Genomic DNA, 12607 nt, shown 5'->3' with positions numbered 1-12607 from the left:
ATGGTCAGTATTGCAAGGTAAAGGAACACGTGGAGTGTAAGGTCTTATGGTGAAATCACGTTTGTGAGAACATCCCCTGAAAAGAATCAGGAGACTGAAAAACCATTTGGAGAAATTTTTTTCCAAACAGGGTTATTTACATAAGTATGTATCTCTATATATCAACAATAACAACAATAATAGTCTAATTTAGATTCCAATTTTGTCTCTGCTTCTTTCTAGCCATACAATCTGGGACAAATTTCTTGACTTCCTCCAGAATTGGGCAAGCCTCTTTTCCTCCTCTATACATTGGAGACAATACAATGCTACATGATACCAACAGGACCAGTTTGAGAATTAAACAAAATAAAGAATGATTGCATATATTGAACATTAATAAGGGTTAGGCACTGCTACTATGATACCATGTTTTTATTTTTAATTAAAATTTTTATTGTGAAGGTGATATATAGAGGGGCTACAGTTACATGCATCAGGCAATGAGTACATTTCCTTTTGAACAGTCTTACCCCCTCCCTCATTCTCTGTTTTTCCCCCTCCCGACTTCCTTCCCTTAAAGTTGTATAGTTCATTTCGAATATAGTGTGTAGTGGGTTTCACTGCTGAATTGGTTCACCCTTTGTCCCACTGTTTCTGTTATTTCCCTTCCCCTCTCCAAATCAGCTAGATATTAGTACTATTTTTTTCTTTTCTTTTTTCTTTGGCAATAAAGACATTTATTACATGAGCTAAGGATGGTAGATGACTTTATTTGCCTTTCCGGGCCTTGATCTTCCTCAGATAGAATTCCAGCTCCTTGCCTTCTAGCCATCTGCTCGGCCACGCTGGCCTGGTCTGGATGCAATGCAGGCAAGAAGCTTCCCCTGCTGGAACTGCTCCTCTAAAAGACTGCTGATTTGGGCATTCTTTTTCCTTTCATCGTATTTCTTCTGAATTTTCTTGGATCTCTTCTTTTTTTTGTGTGTGTGGTTTAAACAACAAACATTTATTTTCTCACAGTTCTGGAGTCTGGAGTTCAAGGTCAGGGAGCTGGGGAGGACCTGCCTCCTGGCGGGTAGCTAGCCACTTAAGGAGATGCTAAGAAGCAAGAACTTAGTCCTCCTCCATTTCCTTTCTCTTCTCATTATTCTTTAAGTGGTGCTGGGGATCAAATCCATAGCCTTGGGCCGGCTGAGCAAATGCTCTACCACTGAACTACATTGGATCTCTTCTTGTTTAAAATCTCTTCCTCTTCAGGAGTCAGCTTGGCCCCCTTCTTGCGGCCAAGGGGCAATGCATAGTGGGATTCGTATCACAGTCGGTACAGTGTGCTGTCAATGAGCACAATGCAGTTCTTCACTAGGGTCTTGGTGCGGACTAGCTCATTATTGGATGCATTGTAGACAACATCAATGATCCTTGTTTTACAAGTACAACACTCAGAGCCCCAGGAAAAGTTGCCCACATTCAGCCTCAGAGCACGGTATTTCTTGTTGCCACCTCGAGCTCGGCCTGTGTGTATGCGACGGGGGCCAATCTTAGTGTTGGCGGCGGGGCGTCCCAGCTCATACTTCCGCTTCTTGTGGTAGGGCTTCCTCTTGCCCCCGGTCTTGCGGCGCTTGTGCCAGTTGTCCCGAGAGATGACCTTTTTCTAGCTGCTCGGAACCGAAGGCCCGGATTAGTTCACTCCTAAACCGGCCGAGGGACAGGATGGCTGTGGATTGAAGTCACCTACCCGCCAGGGTCCCCACACCTAAACACTCACCCATCGCTCCAGTACTATTTTTTTCTTTGAGTAGTGAGAGATTTGTTTAATTGTTATGACTGTGGGGGAAATCTGTTGGCATCACGTCCGTCCACAGGTAGAGTAGTGTAATTATAGGCGTGGAAGAGATGGACAGAGTGCTGTCCTTGGTTCTGAAATCTCCACATTTAGCAGGTATGATTGTTTTGAAATCTCAGGATATTGCTAATTTCTGGCCCACCTTCACCCAGGTGTTTGAACCAAAAAAGAACATGTATACACATTTATATATCCACCATGCACACATACAGTCACAGTAGACAGGGAGGGAGAGAAAAGGAAGACAAAAAGAGGGAAAGCAAGGAAAGAAAGGAGGAGAAGGAACAAGAGCAAAGAAGGGAAAGGGTGAGTATGAGAGAGTGAGAGACAGAGAGGCAGAGACTGACAGAGAGAGTCAGAGAGATAGAGGCAACAACAGAGAGACAGAGGATGGAAACACACACAGGGAGAGTGAGAGAGAGACAAACAGAAGATCAGAGAGACAGAGACAGAGAGAGACCGAGTAAGAGTTCTTGGGAAGTTACAGCATAATACATATTTTCATATACATAATAAACACAATACATAAGCATAATACACATGTTCAAATATATTGTTTTCTTTCATCATCAAGAAAGAGAACAAGCACACACATTGCATTTGGCAGAGTTGTGGTTGTGTTGAGGAATGTAGACTGTATGTTCCTTCCCTCAACCATTGATAGCTTCCCTGTCACTCTACAAGATCACACTGCTATTAGCAACTAATGAACACATTGCAAGTTCCATGAGAAGATGGGATGGTCTTTTGCACTTGCAATGACAAAGTTTGTGTCTTAGCTCAAGCAGCCACAAAAAAAAATACTGGAGAATGGCTAGCTTAGACAATGGTCAGATGTGGGACTTGAATTTGGCATGTGGGCTCCTTTGCTTAAGGCTACCATTCTACCACTTTGAGCCACCGCACCATTTCTAGATTTATATTGGTTAATTGGAGATAAGAGTCTCATGGACCTTCCTGCCTGGGGTGGCTTTGAACTGTGATCCTCATATCTCAGCCTCCTGAGTAGCTAGGATTACAAGCATGATCCACCAGCACCTGACTTCTGCTCTTTTCTTATAAGGGCACAAATCCCATCATGAAGGTTCCTAATTAGCTATTAAAGTCCCATTTTAAATACTACTTTCATGATATAAAGTATGAATTTATGGGAGAAAGAAACATCCATCTACAATAGTGAAGATGAAAACTTGTCACAATGAAAGATCTAAATAATATATAAACTTGAAGCTATAATTTGGGCCTCACTTTTGCCATTTCATTGCAGAATTTGATTTTCTTTCCAGGTTACAAACCAAGTACAGTGAGTCTGACATAACTTTGTCCTTCTCTTTGCTTAGCCACATGCACCTGCTCAGCACAGAAGATGACTATGCTGAGAATGGCAGGAATCCAAAGATGCAGAACATATCAGTATGGTACCTCCTAGTGCACAGAGCCTCAGGATCATTGTCCTATGGGGTGAGTGCTGGGTCCAAGTGCACTGTGTTCTAAAGCTAGTTTAATGTAACATGTAGTAAGTAGCTTAGATTTTCATAAGGCTCACCTATGCCACTTATTCCTCATTCTTTTTTTTTTTTTTTGCCAGTCCTAGGGCTTGAACTTAGGGCCTGGGCACTGTCCCTGAGCTTCTTTTGCTCAGGATAGCACTCTAACACTTGAGCCACAGTGCCATTTCTGGCTTTTTCTGTTTATGTGGTACAGAGGAATCATGCATGCTAGGCAAGCATTCTACCACTAAGCCACATTCCCAGCCCAGCCACTTATTCCTTGTTCTTGAGTGTGTGTGTGTGTGTGTGTGTGTGTGTGTGTGTGTGTGTGTGAACTGGGGCTTGAACTCAGCACCTGGGTGCTAAGCCTTTGCTTTTTCCACTGAAGGCTGGTGCTCTAACATTTGAGTCACAGTTCCTCTTCTGGCTTTTTGCTTATTAATTAGAGATGAGTCTCACAGACTTTCCAATTCAGCCTGACTTGGACCTGTGGTTCTCAGATTTCAGCCTCCTAAATTGGTAGAATTATATCGCCACCTGGTTCTTGCCATTTTTTTCTAAATCTGCTAGGTGTATATTTCTTCTGCTTAATCATTACAAACATATTATACAGGCAAAACTATAATTATTCCACTTTTCCAGATGAGAAATGGAGCAAAAAAAACCATGAGAAAGCTTGTTCAGGTCTCTGACATGCTGTAGCGTTGCAAAGGAACGCTGAATTCAAGCAAGTCTGGTGCTAGTATCTAACTTGTGCTCCTCACCACTGTATTCTGCTATTAATTCTTGAACTTCAGGCCACATACTCAGGGAGCTTTTCCCCTCGACTGTGTCTTTGCCTATACTGCCTCAGCCTCTAGGTAATACCTGAAGACCTACAAGTAAGTAGTAGGAGGCAAATTTGAGAATGGTGATTGATTAAGAAATGGTGCCATGATTTACTCGGGTAAGTGGGTGACAGTGTCTTTAGAAAGCCTCATCAGGCAAGAGCAGACAGGCTGACTCATTGACTGATTCATTCTTTGATCTACTTCAGGCTGATTCTCGTGCATGGTGGCAAACCAGGATCTAGTATCACTCTGCCATATGTGACAATCCTGTTCCCAGCACTATTGATTTAAAGATGTCTGTTCTCTCATGTATGTTTTTGGCATATTTGCTGGGAATCAAGTTGCCATAGTGACATTCATCTATTTCTGGTTTTTCTCTTCTGTTCCATTGATATACATATCTCTTTTTGTGACAGTCCCATCCTATTTTAGCTACTATGATACTATGGCTTAATTTAAAATTGGTTATCGTCATACCTCTAGCATTACTCTTTGGGTCAGGATTGTTTTGGCTGTTTTTAAATTTCAAGTCTTTGGTGCTTCTATATGAGTTTTATTTATTTTTTCTTTTTTCAGTTTGGTGAAGGATGTCATTAGTGTTCGGATGAAGATCTGCAGATTGGCTTTAGTGGTATGGCCATATGTTTGAATAATTCTGTAGTTTGCTTTGTTATCCTTTTGTAGTTTTATTCCATTATGATCCATAAGATACAAGAAATTATTTCAACTTTCTTGGCTAATTATTAAGACTTGTATTATAGTCTAAGATATAATCCATTTTTCAGAAAACTCTTTTATAATTTAAAAGAACCTTTTATAAGCTCTTCAGAAGAATGTGCATCTCACCTCTGTTGGATAGCATATTCTAAATCTATCTAATCTATGGTATAGTCTCATTTAGTCTATTGGGTTGTAAGGAAGTTAGGCTCTCAAGAAGAACCCTTCCCAGCTATTACTTTGTACCCATATGGAAACTCTAAGTTGCCAGGAGGCACAAGGGAATGTCCAGAAGTTCATGTACCATTGCTAGTGTGACCTAGTGTGGCTTTCTAGTAGAAGTAGCTCAGTATTCCTGAGCTAACTCATTGGGAAACTACTTAAGAGGCAGGTGATAGGGGATAGGCAGGTAGGGAGTACATGTGGGTTGAGGTAACAGAGCAACTGTCAGGCACATGGATGTGTCATCTCAGCAAGTATGCAGATTCCAAACTTTGTATATCATTACATACTATATAATATTTATCACATATGTAAAATATTAAATGTATTATACATTAAACACATTACATATTATATATAAAATATATGTGCCATAATATATTATATATTGCTATATATACATACTCTATAGTGTGTTCATTTGACCTCATTTATTTTCATTTTACTTTCTATTATTTTACTCTGTATAATTCTAGATGCTGTCCCCAAATGGTAATGAATTTGACTTCCCTTTGATAGCGAGAGTACCAGGAGCATAGACTATCCATGAGCAATTTCTTAGCTATTTCCAAAAAAGTGTCTCAGATTTTCAGAGAAATGAAGTGGGGAAATTGTTGTTATCTTAATCATGGATGGTGGCAATCTAGCCAGAACATGCTAACAAAAAGGCCCCAGGCTCTCTGATAGTATCATATTTTCCTTACCAGTTTCTTGGGAGCTAATCAAGAGACTTGAATAGAGGCAGTGAGTCAGGAGTCTTGAAGGAGGCACAAATTACTGTCTGTAGATAGAGGTGGATGTTTATAAAGGAAAATCTAACACCCTTGGCAGGAGGCTTTTCTTTTTCCCATATCTTCTCTATCCCTCAGTGGATGTGGATTCCCAGCACTTATGGAGAGTAACACTCACACTCTCTGGAGCATTGAGAAACAGCTTGGAAAGTTCTTTTATTGCAACATGGAAAGGCAGCCCAGTTGGGATGCTGTAAAGAAAAGATCAGATCAGGGTGCTTCTTGCTTTTAAGGTAAGTGGTAGAAAACAATGCCAGCAATATGGAGAAGGTGGTCTTGAAGGAGATATAATAGTAAAACCTTGCTTAAATAAGGGTCATGTTCTAAAAACTATTATAGAATTCAAACCAGACAGCAATAGGCTTATTACTCCATGGAGCCTCTTAATGCAATCAAGAGACTTGGTAAATATGAGAGGTGAAAGACTAGTGTTGGCATAACATGGTATATGGGTATTTTATGGTAAATGTTTTTTTCACCAATAGAAGTGTACATTCCCAAAAAGTGATAAAAGCTTATTAAATAAATACATAGACTAACAATATAGTCATTACCTCTAATGAAATGTTTTTTTTTATTGCATATAATTGTGTGTGCTTTACTTCTGTACAATAGGCACAGTGGTAGGTTTGTTTATACTACCATCATCACAAACACATAAGTCATGCATCGTGCTAGCACTCTATGACAGCTTACGATCACTAGGTATTAGTGTCTGCACTGGTAAAATGAAGGAACTGCATTAAAAAGAGAGCCTTCAATGTCCATCTTTAAGACATGAAGTACTAAAATTCACTGCAATTGAGTTCCTGGAATCGGGCACCTGAGAACACTTGGTCATCTTAACACCTGCAAAGTTCATTGTAACTGAAATAGCAGAACTCAATGACAGGACACTGTGTCAATCATGTAATTGAAGATCATCTTGATGAGCTTCCCTCTGCATGTTACAATACCAGAATAGTTGTAATCCTGGACATTTGTGGTTGGTGTTGTTGAGGTTAGGGATGAGAATTTTACTCTTTCCTCTCCTTCCTTTTTAATGAGTACTGCAGCACAGTGTGAAGGTCGGGAGTTCTTTCTCTTGCAACTGTTGTGCAAGGAATTACTGGCTTTCTCCCTAGGGAGAGAATAAATAATTAATGAATAAAGAAATAATAAGCAGCATAAGTTATTTGAAAGACTTCTTTTTTCTCAACCCTTTCATTAAAAAATAGCAAGTTAGTCAAATTTCCCTGTTTCCAGATGTGACTGCTCCCTGTAGATTCCAGTCCATCTGATGATTAAAGATAGCAAAGACGTAAGCATATTTCCTGCTGTCTTATAAAGGTGACTTTGCAATACATTATGTGAGCCAAAATGGGGAAATAACTCAAAGGAATATGGTTTTGATATGAGAGAAAAAGGAATTTACAATTTGGTGGAAGGATTTAACATCTAAATGTTTGAAATTATAGTGCAAATGAGATCCTAAAGGTCCAAATGAGATGTTGCTGTTGGTAATATAAATCAGCTATCTTCCCTTCATAGGAACAAAATCTGTATTCTTCTAGAAGGAAATGAGTTTTCTTTACTAGATAATGTGTTTTTCTCCTTGCTCTTATGAGATTGAATATTTTCCAACTTTCTGATTAAATCATATCCCACTTGACATGTCATCTTGCCAGATAATGTAAGAATATCGAAGCCTTTGACAAAAAGAAATATTGATGCTTTTGCTATGGAGCATAGAAAAGTGGCAGAACCAAATCCTTGGGGACCCTTGATAGATGATATATATGTGTATGTAGTGCACTGAATTAGCTTATTTTTAAAATGTTAGTTGCAAGGAAGAGAATATGAAATTGTACTTAAAGGAAAGAACAATTATAATCTATCTCATAGTTGAAAAGTGTTTCATAGAGCGAATTCTCCTTTTCTCAGCACATTGACCCCATCTTACTAAGGCTTGAAGTTAGGGCTCATGCAACCTATTATCTATATGAATGGAATCTGGAAAAAAAACTTGTCAATGAATTCAGTTGAAATTTTCAAGTGCTTACTTGCACCAATGTTTCCTAGAGTTCATCTTTAATAAGTACATTTGTGAAACCAAGAAGAAAGAAGCTGATAACACCTGCACATTAAGAATTCCATACTGGCACTATTTGAATATAAACAAACACTTTGTAAGGGGTGTACAGGGTGGCTGTGAGAACATGCTTTATTTTATTTTATTTTTGCCAGGCCTGGGGCTTGAACTCAGGGCCTGGGCACTGTTTCTCAGCTTGTTTTGTTCCAGGGTAGCACTCTACCACTTGAGCCATAGCACTCCTTCTGGCTTTTTCTGTTTATGTGGTACTGAGGAATCAAACCCAGGGCTCCATGCATGTTAGACAAGCACTCTACCACTAAGCCACATTCCCAATCCATGCTTTAGTTTTGATTGGGACTATATTCTAACCAGAGCAGGACCATCACTGTATTAGTCCAATAATTCTATGCTGTGTGAGGGTACATCAAATTTTGGTGATACTAACTTTAGAAATCAGAGCTTTCTACTTGCTAAGTAGATGCCCTACCATGCCGCCCACTCATCCCTTTTTTTGCTTTAGATTATCTTTCAGATAGGGGTCTCAGCATTTTTTGCCTGGTTTGGCCACAGATTGCAATCCTTCTACTTATATCTCCTCATGCATAAGATTATAGGTGTGTGTTATCATGCCTATGGATGAGATTTCATTAGCTTTTGGCCAGAGCTGACCTCTAACCATGGTTTTCTTGATCTCTGCTTCCTGAGCTGAGATTACAAGTGTGACCCACATTGTTCAGTTTTAGTGTTACTTCTTAAATAAACAACTCTTTTTGCAAAAGAATCTTAAAGATCATTTGAACATTCATCTTATTTCCAAGATAAGAAGGACTCTCTCGGGTCTGGGAATGTAGCTTAGCAGTACAGTGCTTGCCCAGTGTGCATGAAGCCCTGGGTTCAATTCCTCAGCACCACCTAAGCAGAAAAAGCTGGAAGTGATGCTGTGCCTCAAGAGATAGAGTACTGGCCTTGAGCAAAAAGAATCTAAGAGCCAGTGCTCAGGCCCTGAGTCTCAAGCCCAGGACTGGCAAAAAAGAAAAAAAAAAAAAGGACTCTCTCATATAGATCAATACTATTGAATTTCTTCATCAAGATCTTTTTTTTTGGCCAGTCCTGGACCTTGAACTCAGGGCCTGAGCACTGTCTTCTTCTGGCTTCTTTTCTCTCAAGGCTAGCACTCTGCCACTTGAGCTACAGTGCCACTTTTGGCTGTTTTCTATATATGTGGTGCTGAGGAATTGAACCCAGGGATTCATGTATATGAGGCAAGCACTCTTGCCATTAGGCCATATTCCCAGCCCCACTTCATCAAGATCTTTTTTCTCATATACAGGAAAATTGAAAAAATGAATCACCATGTGAATCATAATAAATTTCAAGTTGGCAAAATGGAGAATGATGAATGTTGATTGTAGGTATGTTAAACTCTAATGGAAGATAATTCACAGCATTGGGAACTGTTAACTCTAGTTTTAGGCATCAAAGTTGCTTCTTGGTGTAATGGTTATTTAATGCTTTTCTCTCATTGCTACTCTGCCAATGCACTTTGAAACTCTTCATAAAAGCACCAATAAGATTTAGGCAGAAGAACACATTTACTTCTGTATGAGAATTCTGTCTGATTCAATAAGGAATATGCATCTTTAAACTAAAAAAAATTCAGGGCACTTTTTAAAAATAAAAGTGACATCAAAATTATTTCTCCACTTCTACCTGCAGTGAAATGGAGTTTGCTTTTTTTTTTTTTGGTAGCCATCATTTTAGAAAAAGCTATCTCTCTTTTGCACAATAATTATATATAAAATTCCCACTGAAAAATATTTAACAAAATTAACATACCCAATGCCCCTGCTTTTGCTGAGTAAGGTTACCTAAATATGGACATAGCCTTAAAAATCACAGTGTACAATTATTATATTATTACATGCAATTAATATATGCTAATTGCTATATTATTGTATACAGTTAACATAGGCTAACCTAAAAAATTAAGTACCAGAGTTGGAGTGACGCTCAATGGTGGAGTCCTGGCCTAGCTAGCATATACAAGTGTTTGCTTCTTTCATCCTTAGCACTGGGGGAAAAAGAGTTGTGTTTCTCTCTCTCTTTCTCTCTCTCTCTCCCTTCCTCCCTTTCTCTCTCTCTCTCTCTCTCTCTCTCTCTCTCTCTCTCTCTCTCTCTCTCCCCCCCCTATAATAAAGAGGGAAGAGTTAGGAGGATGAACTCTCTACCCCTAGATGCTGGTGTCTCTGGCTCCATCAGGGAGAGAAAACTGAGGGGAAGTTTCTTTTCTTACCTCTGCATTCCCATCAATTTTGCAAATTTTAGCCTATGTATTGTCTTTTACTGCATCCCCAATATGGACCTGCTAAATAGGAGAGGTTTGCTAGAAGCAGTCTGAAAGGGAACCTATCATAAACTGTTTCCATGCTTCTAGGCTCCAACTTTTTGTGTGCTTTGGGGCTTATTGTGTGGCATTTCTTGATTAATCGTGACTGCAGCACAAAACATTCAGATGTGTTTTGACTCAATGCCAAATGGTCTGAATGAAGACTTCTAGAGAAGCTGTTTGGTAAGTAGTTATAGGGAGTAGGTGGAAATTATTTTATTCACTTGTTTATTAATTATTTATTTTTGATGTGCAGGGGATCAAACTGAAAACCTCATGTGCTAGGTAAGATTTTGAATTGTGCTGCACCCCTGAGCCTACTCGAAATGCAGAGTTGTCTTTGTCTGATTTTATTGCTATAGCAACACCACCACTAACTGAGTAGTTTATAAACAGCAATTTATTGCCCACAGTTCTGGTGGCTGAAAGTCCCAAGATCTAGGTATCAGCAGATTTAATGTGTGTTGAGAGTATAATGCTTTGGTTCATAGATGGCTTCAATGCTGAAAGGGGCGAGGATGCTCTTTGGGCCTTATTTTATTAGGGACTACAATCTTATTGATGAAGGCTCTTTCCATATGAACTACTCACCTCCCAGGCCCAGAGTTCAAGTCCCATGACTGACAAAAAATGAACAACTCACCTCCAAGAAGTCAGATCTCCAAAAAATCTCACACAGGGGATCAGGTTTCAATTTATCAATGTGTGTGTGTGGGTCATATACATTGAAATCAAGGAAGGTATTTATATTTTATTTTATTTTATTTTATTTTATTTTATTTTTTGGCAGGTTGTGGGGCTTGACCTCTGGGCCTGGGCACTGACCCTAGGCACTTTTTTTTTTTTTTTTTTTTGGCCAGTCCTGGGCCTTGGACTCAGGGCCTGAGCACTGTCCCTGGCTTCTTTTTGCTCAAGGCTGGCACTCTGCCACTTGAGCCACAGCGCCCCTTCTGGTCGTTTTCTATATATGTGGTGCTGGGGAATTGAACCCAGGGCCTCATGTATACGAGGCAAGCACTCTTTGCCACTAGGCCATATCCTCAGCCCCCTAGGCACTTTTGTTCAAAGGCTGGGGCTGTACCACTTTGAGCCTCAATGCCATTTCTAGTTTCCTCATGGCTAATTAAAGAGTTCCACTGACTTTCCTGCCCAGGCTGTCTTCAACCCCCAGTCTTCATATTTCAGCCTCCTGAGTGGCTAGGATTACAGATGTGAGCCACCAGTTCCGGGCTTGGATCATTTATTTATGTATGCCAGAGTGGGAAGTGCATGCAGGAGTTAGAATTGTATGGTGGATGCGTCTTATCTAACATTTGAAGGAGCTTCTAGTGTAGAGAGAAAAGATTCGGAGGACCAAGAGAGAAGCCTTAAAGACAGAGCTATTCTGGAAGAATCCTCTTCAAGAAGATGTTCTGCATAGGAGCAGGCCTTCTTGGAAGAGACCAATAGCCAGAGCTCAGAGGATCAGCCATGACTGCTTAGCTCTTCTGCTTCTCTAATGAAGCCAAGTAATTCTCCTCTTCTGGGGTAGGAGGTGATGGGAAGGGAAAGATGGCTGGCAATGTCTCAAGGGCAGAATTCATGGTGGAAATTCTTAGTTCATGAGACAATGAAGGAAGGAAGAAAAAAAAAACAAGAACAAAACACTTGTTTCTGAATCTCAAGACTCAGTCCTGGCTTCCCATCAAAATGACTGGAAGTTTAAAAACAATAAAAAAAAATTCTTGGGTCCCACCAGAACTAGACTTAAATATCCTAAGGTGAAGCATACAGTTTAAAAAATCTGACCTCAAAGTTCTTATGATTAGCAAGGCCTGGAAACCACTAACTTAAACCCTTGGAACTTTGTCTTTCCTAAGCTGTTTCAAGTACTTTCTATGGTAGAAATATGTTTTAATACCAGTATACCCGGTTTCCAATATACTCAGATGAGATACAGAGATAGTGTAGGTACAACTACAGGAAGGTGATACAGGAATATCATCAATAATAGAGGCTACAGTTACATATGGCACACGTTGAAAGTAGTTACAACTGTGATATAACAATCATTTCCTTAACATGGAGTTCATTTCACTTAGCATTAGAACCAGGAAATTGGAAGGGAATACCAAAATCGAGAGACACAGGGTAAAAAAAAAGACAAACAACTGCAAAAGCAATACTTACAAACTGTTTGGTGAAAATTAACTGAACAACTGAACAAATCATGGAGGGGAGGGGGAGGGGAAAGGGAGAGAGGGGAGGGAGGAATGAGGGACGAGGTAACAAA

The 12607-nt window shown here is 39.8% G+C and overlaps 1 pseudogene; it reads right to left on the bottom strand.

Annotated features, from left to right (window-relative positions):
* Positions 1 to 727: 727 nt before the first annotated feature.
* LOC125343920 overlaps positions 728 to 12607 on the bottom strand; it is a 58393-nt pseudogene continuing 46513 nt past the window's right edge.

The sequence above is a fragment of the Perognathus longimembris genome, chromosome 2, assembly GCF_023159225.1.
Source record: "Perognathus longimembris pacificus isolate PPM17 chromosome 2, ASM2315922v1, whole genome shotgun sequence".
NCBI lineage: Eukaryota > Metazoa > Chordata > Mammalia > Rodentia > Heteromyidae > Perognathus > Perognathus longimembris.
This window is presented reverse-complemented; position numbering and strand designations above follow the sequence as displayed.